At 42.2% G+C, this 22070-nt stretch overlaps 1 long non-coding RNA gene across 1 annotated transcript; it reads left to right on the forward strand.

Moving 5' to 3' along the window:
- Window positions 1-11683: 11683 nt before the first annotated feature.
- LOC149916345 (uncharacterized) lies at window positions 11684-19425 on the forward strand. The gene is made up of 3 exons (XR_016469974.1): window positions 11684-11773; window positions 13800-13944; window positions 19337-19425. It is a non-coding gene; the product is annotated as an uncharacterized LOC149916345 (long non-coding RNA).
- The last annotated feature ends 2645 nt before the right edge of the window (window positions 19426-22070 follow it).

The following is a 22070-nucleotide window of genomic DNA, read 5'->3' on the forward strand; positions in this document are numbered from 1 at the left end:
AAAACAAAGAAAACGCCCCAGCTCTAGCATATTTTATGCTTCCTTAGGAAATCAGAAGCGTGACTGACTTATACTGTTAAGTGAGCCTATGATTAGGGTTAATGCAAGTACACGAGCTAGCATCAACAATAACACACTACCTCTCGTTTGCTTTCATTGTGTGGTGATCAGTGCAGGTGCCTAGAGTTTAAGAGTCAGTACCACAGGGATAAATCCTGGACCCACGGGTTTCCATGGCCCATTCACATTTTTTCCCAGACTCCAATGTTTGAATGAAAACCTAATGATTCACATGTGGCTCAGACACAAGGCTCTCTACCTCCTGTTTGGGGAAAAGGTCTCGGGAGGCATATTTCTGCTAGGAGCTCAACCAGTTCTGGAGAGCAAATGGGCTGTGAGACCCAGCACAGCCTGATCTCTACTTCAAGGTAGCACTATCAGCTGCAGCAAACATTCAGATAACTTCATAATAGCCTCACAGGTAGTCTTACATGGCCCTAGGGAAATTACTTGTTCTCCACATCTTAATTTCTCATTTTGAAAAGAAGCACTGAAAAGAATAATATTATCTTAGAGTTGTCAGGAGGATAAAGCAAGAAACATCTGAGGCCATCTGAATGCCCCAAGTCACACCATGAGAAAAATCCACAAAAAAAAGAAAACAGGATTCAGTGCAAACACAGCTCCCTTGTACTCCAAACATCTGAGGGCAACCATAGGAACTCCAAGCAAAGGAGTGGGATCCAGATCTACAGGCTCAACTCTCTGCTCTGCCTGGGAACAACATAAGCTTCTTACTTCCAAGATAAATGCTAGGGCTGAAAATAAAAAGGAGCACTTCTGAGGTGCAACAACTGTAGTAGGCGTGGCGAGGAGACGGTGTGTGACGGGGTCAGGTTCCCTATGCTCAGGGCTTGCCAGGTGCTGTCCCATAATAGGACAGCATGTATGCAAGGGGTGTAGACAAAGCGGGACGAGAATATTTAAGTGCCTGCTACATTTTAATAAACGCCATTTTGCTTCACCTATACTTGGGGTCTGTGTGAGCATTTGGCCCCGACCTGGTATGGGGTCGGTTTCGCTGGCAAAGCAGCATCTTATGGGGTGGAAAACGAATGTTGCAGAGAGAGCGGCAACAAGTGGTGACCCCGACGTGATCTACCCTGTGAGTAGTAGCTGCCCGGCGTGCCCGTAAGGCGGTGGAACCTGTGGGGTATTGGCAGGTCGCCTACGGAAGACACACTGCGGTGGAACCTGTGGGGTATTGGCAGGTCGCGTGTGTAACTATGGATCAAGTAATTAAGGTATTTTTACATTTCTGTAAAAGTTATTGCGGTAAGACCGTTCCTTCTAAAAAGGAGATCGCGGCCGTGTTATCGCGGCTAGAAAAGGAGGGTGAGCTGGACTCCCCTCAACAGGTGCTCGATTCAAATAAGTGGGACTCACTTACTTCGGCGCTGTGCCAGCGCGCCATGTCCGACCAAAAAGCCTCAGAGCTTAAAACGTGGGGCTTGATACTTGAGGCTCTCAAAGCGGCAAAGGCAGAAGGAGGGTTCGGGGAGGATCGGAGCGTGACGGGGGCTGCCGGGAGCGGGTCTTTGCTTTCTCATAGATCCGACGAGGCCAAGATGGCGGCGACGGCAGAGAGCGGAGGCGGAGAGACGGAGAAGAAGGAGTCGCCGAGTCAGTCATGTGAGCCGACAGCCCCGCCCCCGCCTTACCCTGTCCCGTCTTTATGCCCTTCTTTGGACAAAACGTCTCAGCCAGAACCGCCCCTTGAAGAACGCGATAGGGCGGTGGGCGGAGCGGGGCGGGGGAGCCCGCGGCCGGGGGGGAGCCCGCGGCCGGGGGGGGGCCTGGTTACTGACTGGGCTAAAGTTAAAGAGAAAGCGAAAGAAAAGGGCCTAGCGAATCCAGCTGCGTTTATAGTTAACCCTACAAACACGGGCGCTTTCTCTATCGCATCGGGTTATTGCGGAATCCGATTGGCCCTCTACATGGCCTACAGGGGCGGCACAGATGATAGCGGGAGTGGGAGGAACAACGCCTACCCGGAGGTCCGCCCAGATGGTTGAGATTATCGTAATCAACAGGGATGGTTCCCTGGAAAGGCCTGTTCTGCTACAGCAGAACAGGGGCAGCAGGCATAACAATTTATAGTGGGGGCCACGATCTGCCAATTGTCGGCGCAGTATGCAATCCCACTGCGCTGGAGACAGGAAGTGCGGCCTGTCTGGGTGGATCGGTGGTCCTTACCGACAGAAAAGCTTGTAGCGCTTCACGCATTAGTATAGCAAGAGCTTCGCTTAGGTCATATAGAACCCTCTCTTAGTCAATGGAACACTCCTGTATTTGTAATAAAGAAGCGGTCAGGATCCTATCGCTTGCTGCACGACTTGCGCGCAGTTAACGCTCAGTTAGTGCCTTTTGGTGTAGTTCAGCAGGGTGCGCCCGTACTATCCGCCGTGCCTGCAGGCTGGGGGGTTGTTGTTATCGATTTGAAGGATTGCTTTTTCTCCATACCCCTGGCTGAGCAAGACAGGGAGGCTTTTGCCTTTACGGTTCCTGTCCATAATAACCAAGGCCCGGCTCGTCAGTATCACTGGCGAGTGCTCCCACAAGGGATGGCGTGCTCTCCCACGATCTGTCAGATAGTGATTGACAGAGTCCTGAGTCCGGTCCGACAGTCCCCTAGGCAGTTCCTCCTGCTGCACTATATGGATGATCTGCTGCTATCATCCCCGACCCCATCGGGGCTCCAGTCATTAGAAGCCCAAGTGGTGACGCTCCTGACATCAGCCGGCTTCACTATTTCTGCTGAAAAGATCCAGAGAGGATCGGGGGTCCAGTTTTTAGGATATCGGCTGGGAGACAAAACTGTCCACCCAGTCGGGGTTGACATCAAACCCCGGATACGCACGCTATGGGATGTGCAGAAGCTAGTAGGAGCCCTACAATGGGTTCGAGGGGCACTGGGGATCCCTCCTCGCCTCATGCAGCCATTTTATGAGCAGCTTAAGGGCTCAGATCCGAACGAGGCGTGTTCCATCACGCCCGAAATGGCAGAGGCATGGAAGGAAATAACAGAATCCTGTTGTCAATCGGCTCTGTCTCGATATGATCCTGGAAGGGAGCTGGAAGTGGCTGCCTGTAAATGCGAGAGTGGGGCGGTTGCTGTTATAGGCCATGACTTGGGAGCCAAACCGCAACCATTGTGGTGGCATTTTTCCGTTCAGCCCACGCGTGCGTACTCCTCCTGGCTGGAAATATTGGCTAGGCTTCTTCGTAAGTGCCGTCATACAGCTGTCAGAACCTTTGGACAAGAACCTTCTATTATCTATCTCCCTACATCATTTCGTGATTCTTTACCGCTCCCAGAGCCCATCTTGCTTGCTTTGGAAGGGACGTCAGCTTCCCTCACATTTGCGGACTCGCCCCCTATTTTCGAACTGGCGAGACCATTGCAGCTGTCGTTACGGTGCAGGGTGCAAGACTCGCCCGTGGAAGGGCCTACCCTGTTTACCGATGCATCATCATCAACAGGGCAAGGGGCAGTAGTGTGGGAAACAAATGGTCGCTGGGATTCCATAATCTTCACAGATCCGGGCGCCAGCGTTCAGATGCTCGAGGTCAGGGCTGTTGCGATGGCGATTGTTTATTGGCCCTCCCTTCCCTGTAACATAGTCACAGATTCTGCTTTTGCAGCTAAGCTCGCTTTGAAAATGGGCCAAGAAGGCATCCCTAGTACGGAAGCAGCGCTTATCTTAGAAGATGCTTTGTGCACCCGAATAGAGCCTATAGCAATTTTACATGTAAGAAGTCATTCGGATGTACCAGGATTCTTTTCAGAGGGCAACGCAGCTGCAGATGCGGCTGTAGGGTCCCGTGTCCTGACGATCCGAAAGGCCAGAGACCTCCACTCCACGCTTCACATAGGCGCCCGGGCACTCGCTCGAGCCTGTGGTATTTCCATTACAGCTGCAAGGGGTGTGGTGCAGGCCTGCCCTCACTGTAATTCAGCTCCTGCTATTGGGGCGGGGGTCAACCCCCGCGGCTTAGGGCCGCTGCAAATATGGCAAACGGACTTTACGTGGGAGCCGCGAATGTCACCTCGGTCGTGGTTGGCAGTTACTGTTGACACAGCCTCCACGATGATCGTGGCTACCCAACACGGAAAAGCTAATTCTACCTCGGCCCAGGCCCACTGGGCTGTGGCTATTGTGGTCCTTGGCTTGCCAGTGCAGATTAAAACGGACAACGGCTCATGTTTTACATCACGGTCCACCAAGGATTGGTTAGAGGCCTGGGGAATTCAGCATACTACGGGTATTCCGGGAAACTCACAAGGACAGGCCATTGTTGAAAGGGCTAACCGCCTCCTCAAAGAAATGATCTATGTTCTTGGGGAGGGGGAGGGATATAACGACAGAATCCCAATAGCAAGACAAGGAGAGATACTGGCCAAAGCTCAGTTTGCCTTAAATCACTATGAAAGAGGGGATGCCAGCAGGGCACCAGTAGAAAAGCACTGGCGACCCAGAATTCTAGAGGAAGGCCCTCTAGTCAAAATAAGAACGGAGGCAGGAATATGGGAGCCAGGATGGAGGATTCTAGTATGGGGTAGAGGGTATGCTGCTGTAAAACATGTCAATACGGGAAGTGTCATGTGGATCCCGGCGAGAAAGGTCAAACCAGATCTGATGAAAGAGAACAGTAACGAGGGACTCTGAGCTTTGCAGGTATGGCTCCTGTGAACGCCGAAGAAGGAGACAGCCCAGGAACCCCGAAAGAAGGCCGGGAGAAGCGTGGAGGAAACTCAACCGTTGCTGCCAACGAGAAAACGCGTTTCTAACAGGCAAATGCTATGTTTAGTGTGTGTGGTGGTTATTGCTTTATCACAGGGAGCGAGGGAATTCACCTTTTGTCACTGTCAGGGAATTTATGGGTTACTTAGGTAAATAAGACGAGCCAAAACGACTTTTGCTTTAGCTTGCAATCGGCAACCTCACTCTTTTGCACTTGCCTAATGGGCATCCCTCAATACACGTTAGAAGCCTTTGCGAGGTACACTACAAACCATTCCAGCTGCCGTAACAACACCGATCTAGCTAGCCAAACGGCATGTTTGATAAAATCTCTGAACGACCCTGGGGTTGCTGCAGCACAGAGCTTGGCTCAGATAGAACGCCTAGCATGTTGGTCAGTTAAGCAGGCGAATTTAACAACATTAGTATTGAATGCGATGCTAGAGGACACAAACAGCATTCGGCATGCGGTGCTGCAAAACAGAACAGCCATCGGCTTCTTGCTCCTGGCACAGGGGCATGAATGTGAAGACCTAGAAGGAATGTGTTGCTTCAATCTTAGCGACCACAGCGTATCCATCCATAAAGCGCTGAAAGCCCTGCGAGACCATACGGAGAGGATCCAGGTGGACGACGACCCCATCGGAGACTGGTTCAAGAAGACGTTTGGCAACTTCGGGAGTTGGATTGCGAAGATCGTTAAGGGCATAGTATTAGCACTCTTAGTAATTGTGTGTATTGCCGCTATTCTGCCGTGTGTGATTATGTGCTTTCAGAATTGCTTGCTAAGGATTATGTAGTAGCTTATGGACCAATGCATAGAGTATAGAGTATCACAGGTATCGGGAACAATTGTAGCGTTTGCGTTCGCGCTGTTACGGGATATTACTGAGCATAGGGAGGGGGAGATGTAGTAGGCGTGGCGAGGAGACGGTGTGTGACGGGGTCAGGTTCCCTATGCTCAGGGCTTGCCAGGTGCTGTCCCATAATAGGACAGCATGTATGCAAGGGGTGTAGACAAAGCGGGACGAGAATATTTAAGTGCCTGCTACATTTTAATAAACGCCATTTTGCTTCACCTATACTTGGGGTCTGTGTGAGCATTTGGCCCCGACCTGGTATGGGGTCGGTTTCGCTGGCAAAGCAGCATCTTATGGGGTGGAAAACGAATGTTGCAGAGAGAGCGGCAACAAACAACCTCAACCTCAAATGACAAATAAACAGGGAATGGAGCTTGTTTGTGCAACCCCAGCCCTTGGGATGAAGAGTCATTCTCATTTCTTTACTTTTCATTGTGTAGGTATGTTTCAAACAGCAAGCTCAAGCCAGGAGAAAGGCTGAGCACTAAACTATCAGACAAACGTGTCTGTCTGATAGTGAAGAAAATCACCCAAGAGACTGATTTAATTCGCTGCTTGAGAAGGTTTATCTGAACCTCAGTCTGTTTCATCCCACTAAATGACACAGACTCAGAGCTAGAAGCAGAAAAAAGGGGCTGACACCACCACCATGAGTGGGCTTGCTAATCAAGCCTTTAATTTCCCTTTGGTTACATTTGCTTGAATTGAAACCTTATGCATCAAGCAAAATTAAAATGGTTTGTGCTTTTGTTCTGAGTAAGAAAAAATCCTAAATTCAACTCCATTCAAAACAATTATTTTCTCTGGCAGCTGAACCAAAAGAACCCACTAATTATTCACACATATTGTAGCAAGATTATTTCATCCAAGTCCCAGCATGCAGTTTTCTACTATAGCAAATACAATACTTGCCATGAAAGTTCATCACAAAAGATTTAGATTTCTTTCCTTAATCTCTGATGCAGACAATTGTTTTTCTTGCCAGTCTTAAAGAAAAACCAACTATACAAAAAAAAAAGCAACTTTCAAACAAAAACTCTACAAGAAAATATTCTCACAATTTCATTCTGCAATTTCTCATTTAATTCTACTGTCTACACCCTCCCTTCCTATTCAACTGCACAGTTGGTTTTCACAGAATCACAGAATGGCCAGGGTTGGAAGGGACCTCAAGGATCATGAATCTCCAACCCCCTGCCAATGCAGGGCCACCAACCTCCACATTCAGTGCTAGACCAGGCTGCCCAGGGCCCCATCCAATCTGGCCTTGAACACCTCTAGCGACGGGGCATCCACAGCCTCTCTGAGCAGCCTGTTCCAGCACCTCACCACTCTCTCTGTAAAGAACTTCCCCCTGACATCCAACTTAAATCTTCCCTCCTTCAGCTTAAAACCATTTCCCCTTGTCCTGCTGTTATCTACCCTTTCAAAGAGTTTTAATGCGTTACATTAACCTTAGCCACATTTTGTTCTTCTCAAAATATATCCCTCAAAAATTTTTTATAAAATGACTTACGATTTGACTTATCACTCAGTGAGCCTCTCAGCAACCTATCCAACAAGATGATGAGAAGACAAGAGCTAAAAAACACAGGAAACCCACAAGGGCCTTGTGGCTCTGTAACACCTGAGAGAGCTCCAGCACTCTGCTTCAGGAGCAGCCCACAGGCTTCTTGAGCTTAGGACTACTGAGCTGACTTCTTTGAATCTAGCAGTAATTACAATAGTAATTCCTGTTCCTATAGGATTTTTCAATGAAAACATATCAGAACTAGATAGATTTCTTTTTTTTTTTTTTTACATCTGCTTTGTAAAATAATTACTTTCAACTATTCCATCATAGCCCACATTCACCACTGGCCTACAATTCAGTCCTTCTTCTAGAACAATAACAATCAGAATACTGGCAAAGCACATCTCAGTGTATCTTGTTCCCAAAAACATGACTTGTTGGAATGAGGCACAACAAGGCACAACTATGTTATTATATTAATAATATAATAAAATTTCATATGTTTTGCAAAAAATAAAGTAATACAAGTTTCAAACCCATACTTACACAGTTCCAGTAAACTTCTCTTACAAAGTAGAAAAGAAGCATCTATCTTTTGAACAAACTTGTGCAGACACATAAGCAAGGACTACTGAAATTCTGCTATATGCAGGTCAGGGTGCTATGTTACAGACACAGTTAGATAGCAACATCTTTTACAAGGATTTAATTAAACCTGTATTCCACTAATCATCTTTCACACCTGGTGTTAATGTAAGGAGATTAAAGTAACACCAAGTCTTTTTACTGCCAGTGATAGAATTATGAATTGATGTGCTAACTGCCATACAGAGACTTCCTAGCCTAGAAGGAAAAAAAAAATGTCAAGCAGCAGCTATTCAGTTTGAGATGTAAGGATAATTTATCTGTAGGCATGGCATTAATATGTAGCAGAACTAAACCTATTCCTTAATAGAGGACATAAGAGAACGAACACTGACCTAAGAGACCAGGGAATGGGAGAAAGGAGGAAGCAGCAAATTTAACATGTGGAATCACTTGCCTGGAAGCTAAACAGATTAGCTGGAAACTTTTCACTCACTTGGTTAAGGTATTAAGAACACAAACATTATGTATGGATAAGATTATGAGAATGACTTGAATTAATAAAGCTGATACTCCACTCATACTGAGCTTACTTGACAAATGTATAGCTTGTATAGCTGCAGCTGTTGAGATGCACAAGCTCTGCTTATTACCAACAACCTAACTGTACAGTGTACATGTAATTCAACTTTGCTATCGCTAGACTCTGACTTAAGAACTGTTCAGAAAATCCTGGACTCCCAGTGATATAAAGTATACTCCACCAGGACTATCTTAATAAAGTAGTTCACAAACAGACATTCTTGACTATGCTTAAGGAGTTACAAAAGTGATAGAATCTCACTGCAGGTTACTTCCGTTCTTTCTCCCTACCCTAGGTTCACAAACAAGTGAAGAAACAAAAACATTAGAAACACCTTCACATACCAGTTATCATTTCCCCTCCATGATGGCCAGATTTCAGAAATCCAAAGACTGTTTTGGATTGATAGGCACAATCCACACAAGCTTGTACAGCTTGTTGAAGTACCACGTTGACAGGACCTGGTCCAAAGTGATCTGGAAGCTCCTGAACCTTTTTCTTATCCAGGTGAGGCCCAGAATTTCCATGCTTGTTGACATAAACACACACTGAAAAAGAACAAGCCATATTTATACAGAATATTTCTGCTTTCTTCACACCTAGTGCACACAGAATAGAGACATGTTTCACGTGCTAGAACTGCATTGTTTCTTAAGTCCCAAATTCACTCCCATCTGACCTCTAAAGCCTTTCCGTACCCTGCTAACGTACAAAGCTATCACAACCTGCATCTCTACTCACGCAATAGTCCCAGCAAAGCAAGAACTACCAGTACATGCTCTAAACTACCAAAAATCTATTCTTAAAAGTTGTCCTTGCTGCCCTATTTTTTCTCAGATTTGAGACGATACAACAAACCAAACCCTATAGCATACGCCTGCTATTGGTGCCCATTCTGAAGCACCCACACAGCGTTAATAATGTCTGTGCACAATGGTCAGTATCTGCTATCTTCAGCAACCATGCATGTATGATTTCCACACTACAGTTTGACTTTCAGTTCTAAACAAAAGAACAGTACTTACCTGGAAACTGTGCAAAGTGGTTTAAGGCTTATCATGAAAGTAATCAAATAGGACTATTGAAAACAGAGACAATGAAAAACTATCTTTCAAAAGGAACAACAAGGCAGAAAAATATGGAGAAAAGCTGTAACTGAAGGGTTTTTCTTTCTTCTTTTTGGTCTAGACTATCACATGACCAGGAATGCACAAAGACATTAGTACAGGTTAAATCTGTGGTGACTAAGCAGACAATCTAAGTGATACGTAATAGAAAAGACTGCTGCATTTTCTCAGCTGTAGTACCATTCTGGCTTAGTTAGAAGCATAGATTTTAAAAATGAAACATTTCTATGAAGTGCTTCACTGATCTTGTGTCTTCATGCCTATCTGCTTAGTCTCTGATGTCTGCAAATTGGAGGAAGCCGCTTTGTATGAATAAACAAAGATACAAATCAGCAAAAAGAGCTTTCATGACATCTTCTGTCTGACCTCAATAACAGCTGAAAGGTTTATTTTCCTAGGAAACACATAAGTATTTTCCCCTCATCCATCATTGAAGTTGGGATGGAGAAGAGCCTGACAACTTCTATTGTAAAAACAGTTTTTAATTTTGTTTGGGATACTTTTGACATTTAACATAAGTTATGGGCTTTTTTAGAAAGATCTGAGCTTTCAATTGACAACCTACAAATTGTTTCATTACAGAGTTACAAGCCCCTCAACAAGCCAGCTCATTAAGTGGCTTATTTTTGTTTTGCCAATGCTTTTTAAGATACATTTCATTACATTTTCTCTTAAGTTTGCTTGTTTAAAAATAAGGGAGATATTTCCCCTGATTGCTTTTACTTGGTTTAAATGGACTTGCTTTTTTAATAGAACACTGAAGAGAGACAAAATCTCCATTTTGTGTTATTAAAGTCAAGCGTGCATGAAAGCAAAATATCATATGAGCTTTTAGCTACATCAAATCCCATTTCATACATCAGAGAATGAGACAGAAATGAAACAATTGTACAGTTTCCTCCTTCAGACAGAGCAAAACTGACAGGTTTAGCAGATGTGTTCAAAGTCTCTGTGCCCCAGCACTTCTTGTTTTAATGCAGGCATCAAAATACCAGTTCTACAAAGTAACACTGGCACCTACAAACATCTTTTTAAAAAAACGTAGTAGGTGAGTAAGTTCGCAGATAGTTCATTCACAATCTTGAAGCAGTTTCTTTGAGTAACTGCCAGGTTTCAAACATTTTTTCATCTGTGTCAGCTTTCTGGGACATCATACTGAGTTGCTGTAGGGGTTCATTGTAGTCTATCTTCATGAGATATTTTTATTTTGACATCCTTGCTTCTTTTGAAAATGATGTAATTTCCCTGCAAAAACCTGCAAAGCCATGCATACATGTATGTATGTATATACGTATAAAATATGTATGAAAGCATAAGTATAGCGTATATATAAAAACATGTATGCATGCATGCGTACATACTATATACTGTACTATATACATACATAACTCTCTCTGTTTCTAAAGAATAACGAGAATTTAAATATTTCCTGGCTTTTGTGACCAATTAATTCAGATTAAGACCCATAAAAGTAAACAAAGGATGATGGGTGTGAAATCAGCAAACAAGCTTGTCACACTGCTGGCAAATGGAAACAGGCATGACTCCTTACTCATTTTTCTAATAATCCTGTGCAGAAATTTTTGGCTTTGCATCCACTGCCGCTAGTTAGGTGAAAGTGCTATGGATCCCTTTAGCTGTAACATTCTGCCATTTTTGATATTAAAATAAATTTGAAGAAATACATCAACTTCATCTATAAAAGGGTTCCAGGATCAAAATGCTCATCAGGGTACAACACGCGTGCCGACTTACTTACAGGGAGATTTCTTATAAGAGAAGCAGGTCTAAGACATCTGTTTATCTCCAATTTAAACAACTTAATTTAGGTAGAATTATGTGTGTTACAGCTATTCACGTTGCTGTGAAAAGAAGCGCGGCTATACGAATAAGAAGTCGCGCGGCTCTGCCCTCGCAACTCCCCCCGCCCCGCGCACGGAGGCGGCCCCCAACCGCAGCCCCCAGCCGCAGCCCCCAGCCGCTCCCCCCCTCGCGCAGCGCCACTCCGGGGTGCCGCCTGCCGCAGCGACGGCGGCGGGGAGCCCTCGCGCCCAGAGGCGGCCTTCCCGGGGTCTGCCCTCTCCGCCCCCCTCCCACCTACCTGAGGGCAGCCGGCATCCGTCCGCGCGGCGGCGCACAGCCGGTGGCACCGCGCGCGCAGCCTGCCTGCCTGCCTGCCGCCCTCCCTCGGACGAGGGTCCCCTTAGACGAAAGCACAGCCCCAGCCCGGCCGCTACCGCGAGGGACCGCGCCCGCAGCCCGGGGGCCGCGAGGAGGGAGGGCTGAGCGCCCGGTGACAGGTGAGGACGGCCCCCGCGCCGCTCCCTACCTCGCGCCGCTCTCCTCGCAGCCGGCGGCTCGCTTACCCTCGACCGCCGCCGCCCCCTCGCTCCGTTCCCCCGCCCTACCGCGGCGTTCAACGCGGCCCCGCTAGCCGCGAGGCCCCGCCCCCCGCCCCGCACTGACGGCTCTCTCCGCCAATAGCGAAGAAGACGGCCGTCCTCGAGCTCCGCCCTCACCTCCTTCGACCAATAAGAGCTATCCGTGGTGCTGCCCCTCCACCTTCCCGGCAGGCTCGGTTGGCTCGCAGCTGCCGAGCAACGGGCGCGGGGCTGCGGGTGGGGCCGGTGAGGGCGGTGGCCGGTGAGGGCGGTGGCCGGTGAGGGCGGTGGCCGGTGAGGGCGGTGGCCGGTGAGGGCGGTGGCCGGTGGCCGGGTGAGGCCCCGCTGCGGGCCGGGGTTGGTGCCGTGGGATTGTGCCCCGCACTCACAAAGCTGTAAATCTCGAAATCTCTGAAATATCTCCCGCACTCACAAAGCTGTAATCTCGGCTTGCAGATTGTGCTGCTGGAGCCTGCGGGGCTGTGCTTCCTGCTCTGCTCACGGGAATTAAAAACGTGCGTGAAAAATAAAGCTGCTTCCGGATGCACTGCGTGTCAGATGCATCGCAGCACGGTGCAGCTCTACTGTAATGGATGCTCCATCCCAGCTCCCATTTTCCTGGAGTGCTACAATGGTTGTTTAAATGAGAAAACCCTGTGGAGTCTGCTGGATGCGGTGTGCCATTGGTTGCAAATGGCCAGCCCAGCACTTCCCACATGAGGATATGAACCTCAAAAACATCCACACAGGCATGGCCACCGAGTTTAGGGCACCGTGGTCCTTAAAGACCAGGTTCTTCATCTGCCACCCCACACAGAGCGTATCCCCAGAATTGGGTGGTGAGGTGCTTTGGGTTAGGCGAGGGATGAGGTTCTGAAGTGAATGCCGTCACCTCTGCTCTCGGAGCATCAGCCCACAGCATGGAGTGCTGGAGGGCATGAAGGATGTGGTTAGTGGGCAGGGTGGTGATGGACTGATGGTTGGACAAGATGATTTTAGAGGTCTTTTCCAACCTTAATGATTCTATGGCATCCCCTCCAGGTGCAGCTCCATGGACAGAGGTGCTCAGGAGCGCACCTCATACCTCCCAGAAAGGTGGGCGCTCAGTGGAACCCAGCAAGGACAAGTCCAGTAATAAGAATCCCTGAGATGTGGTCAGCTAGGGCATCAGACCCATGGACCATCTACTGGATTTTCCAAATCTCCCACCAGGCCTCCTTGTCAAAGCCTCAGAGATTTGTTATTCAGGAGAAGCCCTGCTGTAGCCTCCTAAAGAGATGATTCGTGGTTCATGGCAGGCAGTCAAACTGATTGTCTGAAACACTTGCTCACAAGTCTGCCAAAATTCCCAGTTTATGGTAAGATCTTCCCCACGGTACTGTGTCAGGAGTGTATCACGTCACCCTTAGCTGGAAGAATAACTTGAAGGGAATTTAAGTAGAGATGTGATGCTGTAGTCCGAAGAGTGGTAAATGTGCTACCAGTGTTTGTACTCCTCATACCGTCAATGGCTTTTGGAGTCCTCAGTTGGTCCCCTCTGACTGTACTGATTGCAAGTCAGAATAGAATCACAGAATCAGAATCATTAAGGTTGGAAAAGCCCTCTAAGATCACCTAGTCCAACCACCAACCCATCACACCATGCCCACTGACCATATCCCTCAGTGCCACATCCACTCAATTTCTTGAACACCTCCAGGGGTGGTGACTCCACAACCTCCCTGGGCAGCCTGTGTCACTGCCTCATCACTCTTTCTGAGAAGAAATATTTTCTGATATCCAGCATGAACCCTCCCTGATGGAGAGGCATGATCAGTTAAAAATTAATATAAATGACTGGATAATGCTTAAATGCTTAAAAATAACAAAATGAATATCCAGTAACATATGCTTGCAATTGGTCTGCAAATTGGTAACTGTCTTTCATTTTCTGATACATTCAAAGATAACCTTTGGAGGCATGCCTTTTTCTGGGAAGCCAAGTTCTAACAGCAGAAAAAAATTTCAAAGGCTGTATGGAGAGCATCAACTACAATGGCAATAATATCACTGACCTTGCTAGAAGGAAGAAATTGGAACCTTCTAATGTGGTAAGAACATAACTTTATCATCATCTAAACTTCTGCTTCTCCTTCTAAGGAAAGTTTGTGAGTGTGTGTGACAGATGTTCTGAAATCATATAATATATAAAACAAAGTTTGTCACATGCCTAAAGATTTCATTATACATACTTTTATGATTTTTTGTTTGTTTGTTTGTTTTTAATATCTGGGAACCTGTTTCTGCTGGGATTTAAGTTTCAGCTTTACAGAATTAGCCTTCAGCATCAGATGAATGCTTTTTAAAAGAAAACCAGTAGATCAGTATATACATTTTTGCTTTCATCTTATAGTAACCCAAAACTAGGATAGACAATATTTATTGTTAAATCAATTGCAGTGTGTCAAGGATCTAAATCCTGTTATCTTCCATCCCCACAGAGCAAGTTGCGTGGGTGTGCAAAATCATTAGAAAGGGAAGGCTCAGAGCCATTTTATGGGAGCTCCGTAAAGCATCAAGATACTAAACTTTGAAACTGTTATTTAGCTTATTAACATTACAGGGATTATTAACATTACATTCTATTTTTTTCTCTCCAAAGCATTCATAGTTGCTTTCATGTTTAAACTTGTGTCTTTCTGTAAGGGTTGATCAGGAAATCACTTTAATTTCTGTATTTTTAAGAATCTAGGCGTTCCTAAAATAGTTGGTGGATTACATGAGCAATGTGGGTAGGAAATAAATGTATTATTACCCTGAATTTGAGATAGATCTGTTCAAGGCTTTCTTCTGTACAGTACTGCAGCCTTCACAAAGCCCTGCTCACAGTAGGTATAGTTTGATTACTGCTTTTTTTCTTTATGTATTTTGCATAGTACATAACAGTAATGAAGAATAAGATAGAAGATAAACATGTACAGTAGAAATAAAGTGCAATGATTCTTCTTGGACAGATGTGCAACTTCTGAGATGTCTGTAGGACAAATTCCAGCTTTTGAAAAGCATAGCACAGCTAACAGTTCTGTAGAGTGTCTATAAACTCCTCTGTCTGGTTTATTTGGATGTGAATTTTCTGTTTGCTTGTTTTGTTTGTTAGTTGATTACATTCTGTTGCCTGTGACATTAAAGCAAAATCTACATATGTAGATTTGGTAGTGTTAGAGGTTTACCACTAAACTGTGGCATGCTAGTTTAATCTGATGATTCACTTCTGAGAATATAGAAACAGAAGTGAACTTTGCTTTCAGATGAATTATTTAAATTTCTTCCGCTCTTCAAAAACAGAATCAGTTTCACTTATGAAATCAACATGGATGTTAATGTTTCTTACAAAAAAACTTTTATTCTTCTAGTTTTGAACCTGATTTAGCATGAAAAGTACTAAGCTGAAACTACTATTTTTGTTAACCACGTTTATGTTAATGGCACTTAAGCAATCCAACCAGGATCAAAGCTCCATTGTAGGAACTGTGCAGATGCATAGCAGTAGACATATTCTGCCCTAAAGAAAAAGCAAAAATAAGTAACGTAATGAAATGGAACACAAAGTAATTGGTAAAGTTATAAGAAGCATCATAGGGGGCCAAAAAAAATAGATGGACAAAGAATAAAAAAGAGGTTTGAGACAAAAATAAAAATGTTCTTACTGTCAGATTTCAGAAGTTGTACAAGGAAAAGGAGTAAAAAATTAAATTTATACAACGAGGATGTCCAGAAAATCTAAGAAGTTAATCTTGATTTTACATTGAACAAAAATAGAATGAATAAAAATCCTTAGGTCTCACAAATACGTATGTTATGATCATAAATGCACCATTAAGAGTCTTTCAACATCTTCTTAAGCAATTTATTCATTTTATCTTTAGAGGGTAACAATGTGGAGCAAAAAAGTTTTGCAGTCCTCTGTGATAGAACAAGTGGCAGCAAACCTTTGAGGAGAATGAGTAAGATGGATGGCCTTAAACAGTTTTTGCTTTTATTAATGGAGCCTGATTTGTTTTCACAGAAATGAGGCAAATAATAAACATACACAAAAAGGAGAGTAGGAGATAGAAGGACAACAAGAAAAAAAAATGGAGTGTCAAATTTTCTCCCAAATGGACTTGCAAGAGTTGACAGTGACTTACTAGAGCATTAATTTCTTCTTTACAGCTTTATTCAGGTCTAAGACAGAAAAAAAGAACATGCACACGAGTCTTCCAATCCATATTTTCTATGTTATTTAAAGTAATAAGGTTATGTATGGTACTTTATGTTGGTTTCATTTACATTTACAGGTACTAAAATCTAACAAGTTTCTCAAAACCTGTAACAGAAAAATGCTGAGAAGAATCAAATTTATTGCTCTCTCTCTTCACATACATTGGGCTTATGATCCTCCCACTTCAGTGGCTGCTCTTCCATGTATTACTGAGTGCAATCATGTACAAATATAAGATAAACATTTTCTTTAAAGTATTTATAGTATGTTGCGCTCAAATAAATATTTGAGAAAAATAAAGAAATAACCTGACAGCTATTAATCAGAGTTTTATTGCCTTTAATATATGATCCATCCTGATACAGCAATTATTGTTGTTTTAGTAAATGCATTACCTCACTTTTACAGGTTTATTTTCAGCCAGTATCTCAATTAAATGGGAAAAGTTTTAAGACCTGGCAGTATTACGACAAAGGATAACATCTCAAAGCAAAATTGATTTATAAAATGTAAATTTGAAGGTAATTTGCAAGATAAGTATCATAATGCAAAGTTCTAACTGCCCAAATAAAGATATTTTCACAATTTCCCTTCCAATGTGTTACAAGTAATTCTTCTATATGAGCAATAATTTCTGTATAAATGCACATATTTCAGTATAAATACATGCTACATGTTTTATTTGCATGTCTCACTGCCCACAGAGCTATTCAGTAAATTATTCTGAATCTATACAAAAGAATCTCTTACTCTTTGAAAAACAGGGATTCTTTTACAGAAACAAGCTGCAGGTTAGTTCTAACTTTTAGCTAGATCTAGTGACCAATCTGTATCCAATGGGCTTTTTTTAAAAGAGGGATTCTCTTGTGAAGTACAGTGATAGTGGGAACTGATAATTCAGTTCAGATTAATCTAAATGGTTCAGCAGGGAAAATACAGTTTTGGATAGCAGAGAAATTGGAATTATGTGTTACTTCCTCAAGAAAACTTTTCTGCGGTTAGAGTGTTCATGGTAAATGAGCTCACTTATTTTTTAAAAAAATAATAATAATAAAAATTGAATGTATTTGGCACCAGTAGCCTAAGGAAGTGCTTTACATGCAAGTATCTTATGCATCAGTATGCGTTGAGAGTGTCAATTGGATGTGAAAGACTTCTTCTTATTTATAAATTGTTAGTACCTCTTATTAACAATGATTTAAGAAAAACATATAAATGTTTAACAAAGTGCTTTCTGAGTGCTACTTAAATGATATCTGTGGCTGGTGTCTGTAACTGAACCACAAGGTGCCAGCTATTACAAAATGCTGTTGACCTCCGTATCTATGCAGGGCTTCCCCAACACAGAAACAGAATAAATTTTCTTACTCATAAGGTGAATTTTATACTGAGAATGTTAAAAAAGGATTACAAATGGTATTTCAGTTGATCTCTAGGATTTTGTTGTTGTTGTTTGTTTGTTTGTTTGTTTTTTCTGTATGTTAAATCTAGGATTGAATAAAAAAATGTGTGACACATCTGGAAATGCTCAGATTAACAGTATCCAAATAAATGTGTTAGCTATTTGGACTTACTGCTTAGTAAGTTGAAAAAAAAAAAAAAAATTCTCTGGGCTACTTTTAGTCTGGAAAAAAAAAAAATAAATTCAAGGAGATTGTCAGACCAGCTAAAGGAAGGTCGTTTGGTTTTACTGAAAAAGCGGTGTAATTTCTCTAACTCATATTATAGATTAAATGCTCCAGTTGAAAACAAGTACTTCTAAAAAGATTTATTTAGGACATCCTCAAACAGATCTTACAAACTTATTGTCTGGCTTCAAAATGCTTTAACTTCCCTCAAGGTGAATTTTCAGGTGCATTTATGCAACATGAAGTAAAAAAAAAAAAAAAAAAAAAAAAAAAGTTACAAGACGTCAGTAAGTTGGAGTTTAAAATATTTACGTGCTGACCATGATATCTGACTATGTGACTCCTACTCGAATTCTAAACAGTATTCAGATGAATGTTATATCTAAACATCTAAGTACCTCTGAGACAATGTTGTTCAGTCCTTAATAATTTTTAATGTGGAAATATAAAGCAACAGAACTGCTGCCCTGATCATCACTATCATTTCTGTACTGTATCAGATAAAATCTTACCTTCCGAAACTAAATTGAAATTACCACAGAATATTGGTTTGCCATAGTACATCAGAAAACCCAATCATAAAACACAGTCCACTTTGCCACATAGTAGAGCTGTTCTTCAATAGAAGAAGTTTTTGTATTCTATGCATTGATTAATTAAAAAGTCAGTTCTGGAGAGAGATTGCCTTAGATAAATGCATTATGTTATAAAGTAATAAAGTAAGAGCTACACAATGATTATTATTTCAAAGAAAAAAAATAGTGTCTATAATATGGCTTGGTGTTGTCCTCTCTCATGAGAAAAGACATTAGAACCAGAGTGAATATTTCATGTCTATAGTTCTGGTCTTATTACAAATATATTTTAAAGCTTATAAATTCAGGATAATTTACTAGACTTTTGTCAGTTTTCCTAGGAATGAAATTTTACAGAGTGCAAACTCTGAATTCTTTTACAAAGGAAATGACTGAATTATCACAATTATTAGATTTTGTTCATGGTCAGCTACTCCAAATCATTCAGCTTCATGAATTACTGCATTTGCTTTTTTAATATTATCCAGCAGAAAACATAACAGAGAAGATAGTTGCTCACAAGTTACGATATGTCTTTCTTTTACAACCTCACACATTGTATATGTACATAGACTTGTTTATTTAAAGATATTTTGGAAACTTGACTTCATTTTCATGAAAAAATGAGCTATTACCCTCTTACAGGTGTCTTTGCTGACTATGAATAGGTTCAAGTTTCTCTCTGATTCATTTCTTCCTCTTTGAAATGGGAACATTAAAGTTTTCATGCAAGGTTTATCTTAGATGACAATTTAAAGGGCATAGTTTGCATCTTACTACACATATGTACGATGCAAAATATAATTAAGCCATTCTTTGGCACAAGCCTCTAGGGAAAACAGAAATATCAACAAATACATCAAAATAATAACAGTAATGATATTAATAATACATTTTTACATGGAGCTTACACTCACTACAGCAAACTTTGGATTAAATGAAACCTAGAATACTTTTCTAGAGCTGTCTATGAATTTTGTGGAATCTTATTATTTTACTTATGTTTTTGTTTTTTTCTGTGTGTGTGTGTTTTACTCAGGGAAATTTAAGTTTTTCTTGTGTGGAGCCACATACAGTGCCTGTCTTTTTCAATGCCACCAGTTACCTTGAAGTTCCTGGACGTCCAAGCCAGGATGTGTTTTCACTCAGTTTCCTTTTCCGAACCTGGAACCCCAATGGACTTCTTGTCTTCAGCAACTTTGCAGATGGCCTGGGGAATGTTGAGATTGACATTAATGAAGGCAAGGTCAGCGTTCATATAAATGTTACCCAAGTAAAGAAGAATCAAATAGATATCTCATCAGGTAATTGTTTTCAATTGATAACAATTATGTTGGTATTGTTTAAAAGCATAATAGAGTTCAAAACTGGAAATTTTTAAATTTTTCAAATTTAAGAATCAAATTTGTAGCTGCATATTTATTCATACTGAATCAAATCCTTTATTGTGTGTTTCATTGAGCAAGGGTTACAGGAATAATAAAAGTTATTAAAATAAAAAAAAGAAAGAAACCACAAATATTTTTATTCTGAGCAAAATGAGAAGACATTTCACTCCTTGCTTGCAAAGCCTCTTATTTTCTTTCTTCCATAACTCTTTCAGTCTTCTGTGCAAAAACATTTGGTTTCAACAGGAGAGAGTAATGTATACCCTTGTTGAGAATAATCTAGAATAAAGAAACTCTGCAAGCTGTTATAAACACAAGGCCAGTATGAAAAAACTATGGCGTTTTTCAAGCATACTGTATACTCATATTGGAGAACTAAAAGCTTTCATTACTTATCTAAGGAGTGTTTGGGAAGTGCTGTATGAAAGAATTACTGAGCATTAGGTCTGCTTCTGGAAGGTAGGATGCATGTTCATTTCAGTTCATGCACTTCATAAAATTGCCTGATGAATCCTAGGGTAAAGAGGGAACCAGCTGATATTGCTGCTGAATCACTAACTATTATATCTGAAAAGTTATGACAGCCATGTGAAGTCTCCAGTAGCTGGAAAACATCACAGGTGGAAAGAAAGACCTAGGTAACTATACACCAGTCAGTCTCACAGCTGTGCCTGGGAAGATCATGGAACAGATCCTCCTTAGTTCTACATTAAGGCATATGGAAAATAAGGAACTGATTAGAGACGGCCAAAATGTCTTAAGTCATGTTGCCTGACCAATTTGATGGCCTTTCATAACACTGACAGCACCAGTGGAGAAGGGAAAAGCAACTGGTGTAATCTATCTGGACTTCTGTAAGGCCTTTGACACAACCCCATATCAAAAGCCTTGTCTCTAAATTGGAGAGTTGAGGATTTGAAGAGTGGACCATGCAATAGAAAGGAATTGGCTGGGTGACCTCATCCTGAGAATTGTGATTAATGGCTCAGTATCCAAGTGGAAACCAATGATAAGTGCATGTACCTCAAGGGTCTAAATAGGGACTAGAGTTCTTTAATAGCCCGTAAGACTGAGTACACCCTCAGCAAGGTTGGTTCCAAGCTGACACAACAGAAGGAAAGGATGGCACCCAAAGAAACCCAGACAGGCTTGAGGAATGAGCACGTGAGCAACAAAACCAAGTAAAAAGTCCTGTACCTGGGTTGATACAATCTCAAAAATCTGCACAGACTTGGTGATCAATGGACTTAGAGCAGCTCTGCAGAAGAAGACCATGTGGGTTTGTTTGATTTGGCTGGTGTTGACCAGCCAAATAACATGAGGGAGAAGAAATTCATCAATTTGTTACTAATGATGCCCATATCTCGAGATGAAACTGTTCTCAGATTTCATTGACTTTACATACTGGAAAGAAAACACACATAACAACTACTGCAAGCCTAGTTGTAGTTACTTTAGACCACTCCCCACAGCAACAAAAATTTCTCAACACTTGTGATGTAGAGGTAGCCTATCTATATTCTGAATTTGTTCTGAAGTAAGCTGAATTGAATATTCAGAATAAAGCTTTTCAGTCTATATAGCCAGTGCAGCTAATGATCAAAGATTCCCATGAAGCCATTTGTTTTTATATCCATTATGCTTTGTCTCCATGCAACCCAATATCACAGTTGAGATATCGTGAAGAATTACCATTTTCACTGTTTTCATTTTCACTTATTTCATTTTCATTGTATGGACCCTTATTTTTGCTTAGTCATTCTGTGTAAGTCTTGATCTCTTTTAATACTTTCTTTCTTCTTTGAGTCAGTGAATGACAAAATTAGTTATATGTGTGAATGTAAGAGTAAAATATGACATCTGCCAGAGAAGACTGTGGAATGAATGCCATTATTTTTAGGCTAATATCACAGCAACATTCTTCTTCCCTTCTCATGAAAGGAATCAGTAGACTTCAGCATACAAAACTGGAGGTCTTATGTAGAGTTCAAAAATGGTCTGACCCTGGTAAGAAGAGGTCTGACTGTAGCAGTCCTAGACATACAAGATGCACTTACTTTCTACTTAAAGCTGATAAAGAATTTTCTATAAAGTCTATTGTACAGCCTTCCACATAACTGCACGAGAAAAATATAACTAATTTCACTCCTGTCTAATGGGAGGTATGTAGGATCAAATTAACTAAAATCACAACCTAGTTGCAGTTGTGTCATGCATTTCATAGCCTTGCTGTACTTATGCCTACTACCTGTAATGACATATATTTGCTGGGAAAATCTTAAGCCTCTTAGTTCTTATTCACCATAATTTACCAACTTCCGCACATTAACAGCTTTTAATGCTAATTAAATGCTAAAATATTCTAAAACTTCAGCATTTGAGTTC

This window comes from Phasianus colchicus, chromosome 11 (assembly GCF_987193195.1).
Source record: "Phasianus colchicus chromosome 11, bPhaCol1.hap1.1, whole genome shotgun sequence".
Lineage (NCBI taxonomy): Eukaryota > Metazoa > Chordata > Aves > Galliformes > Phasianidae > Phasianus > Phasianus colchicus.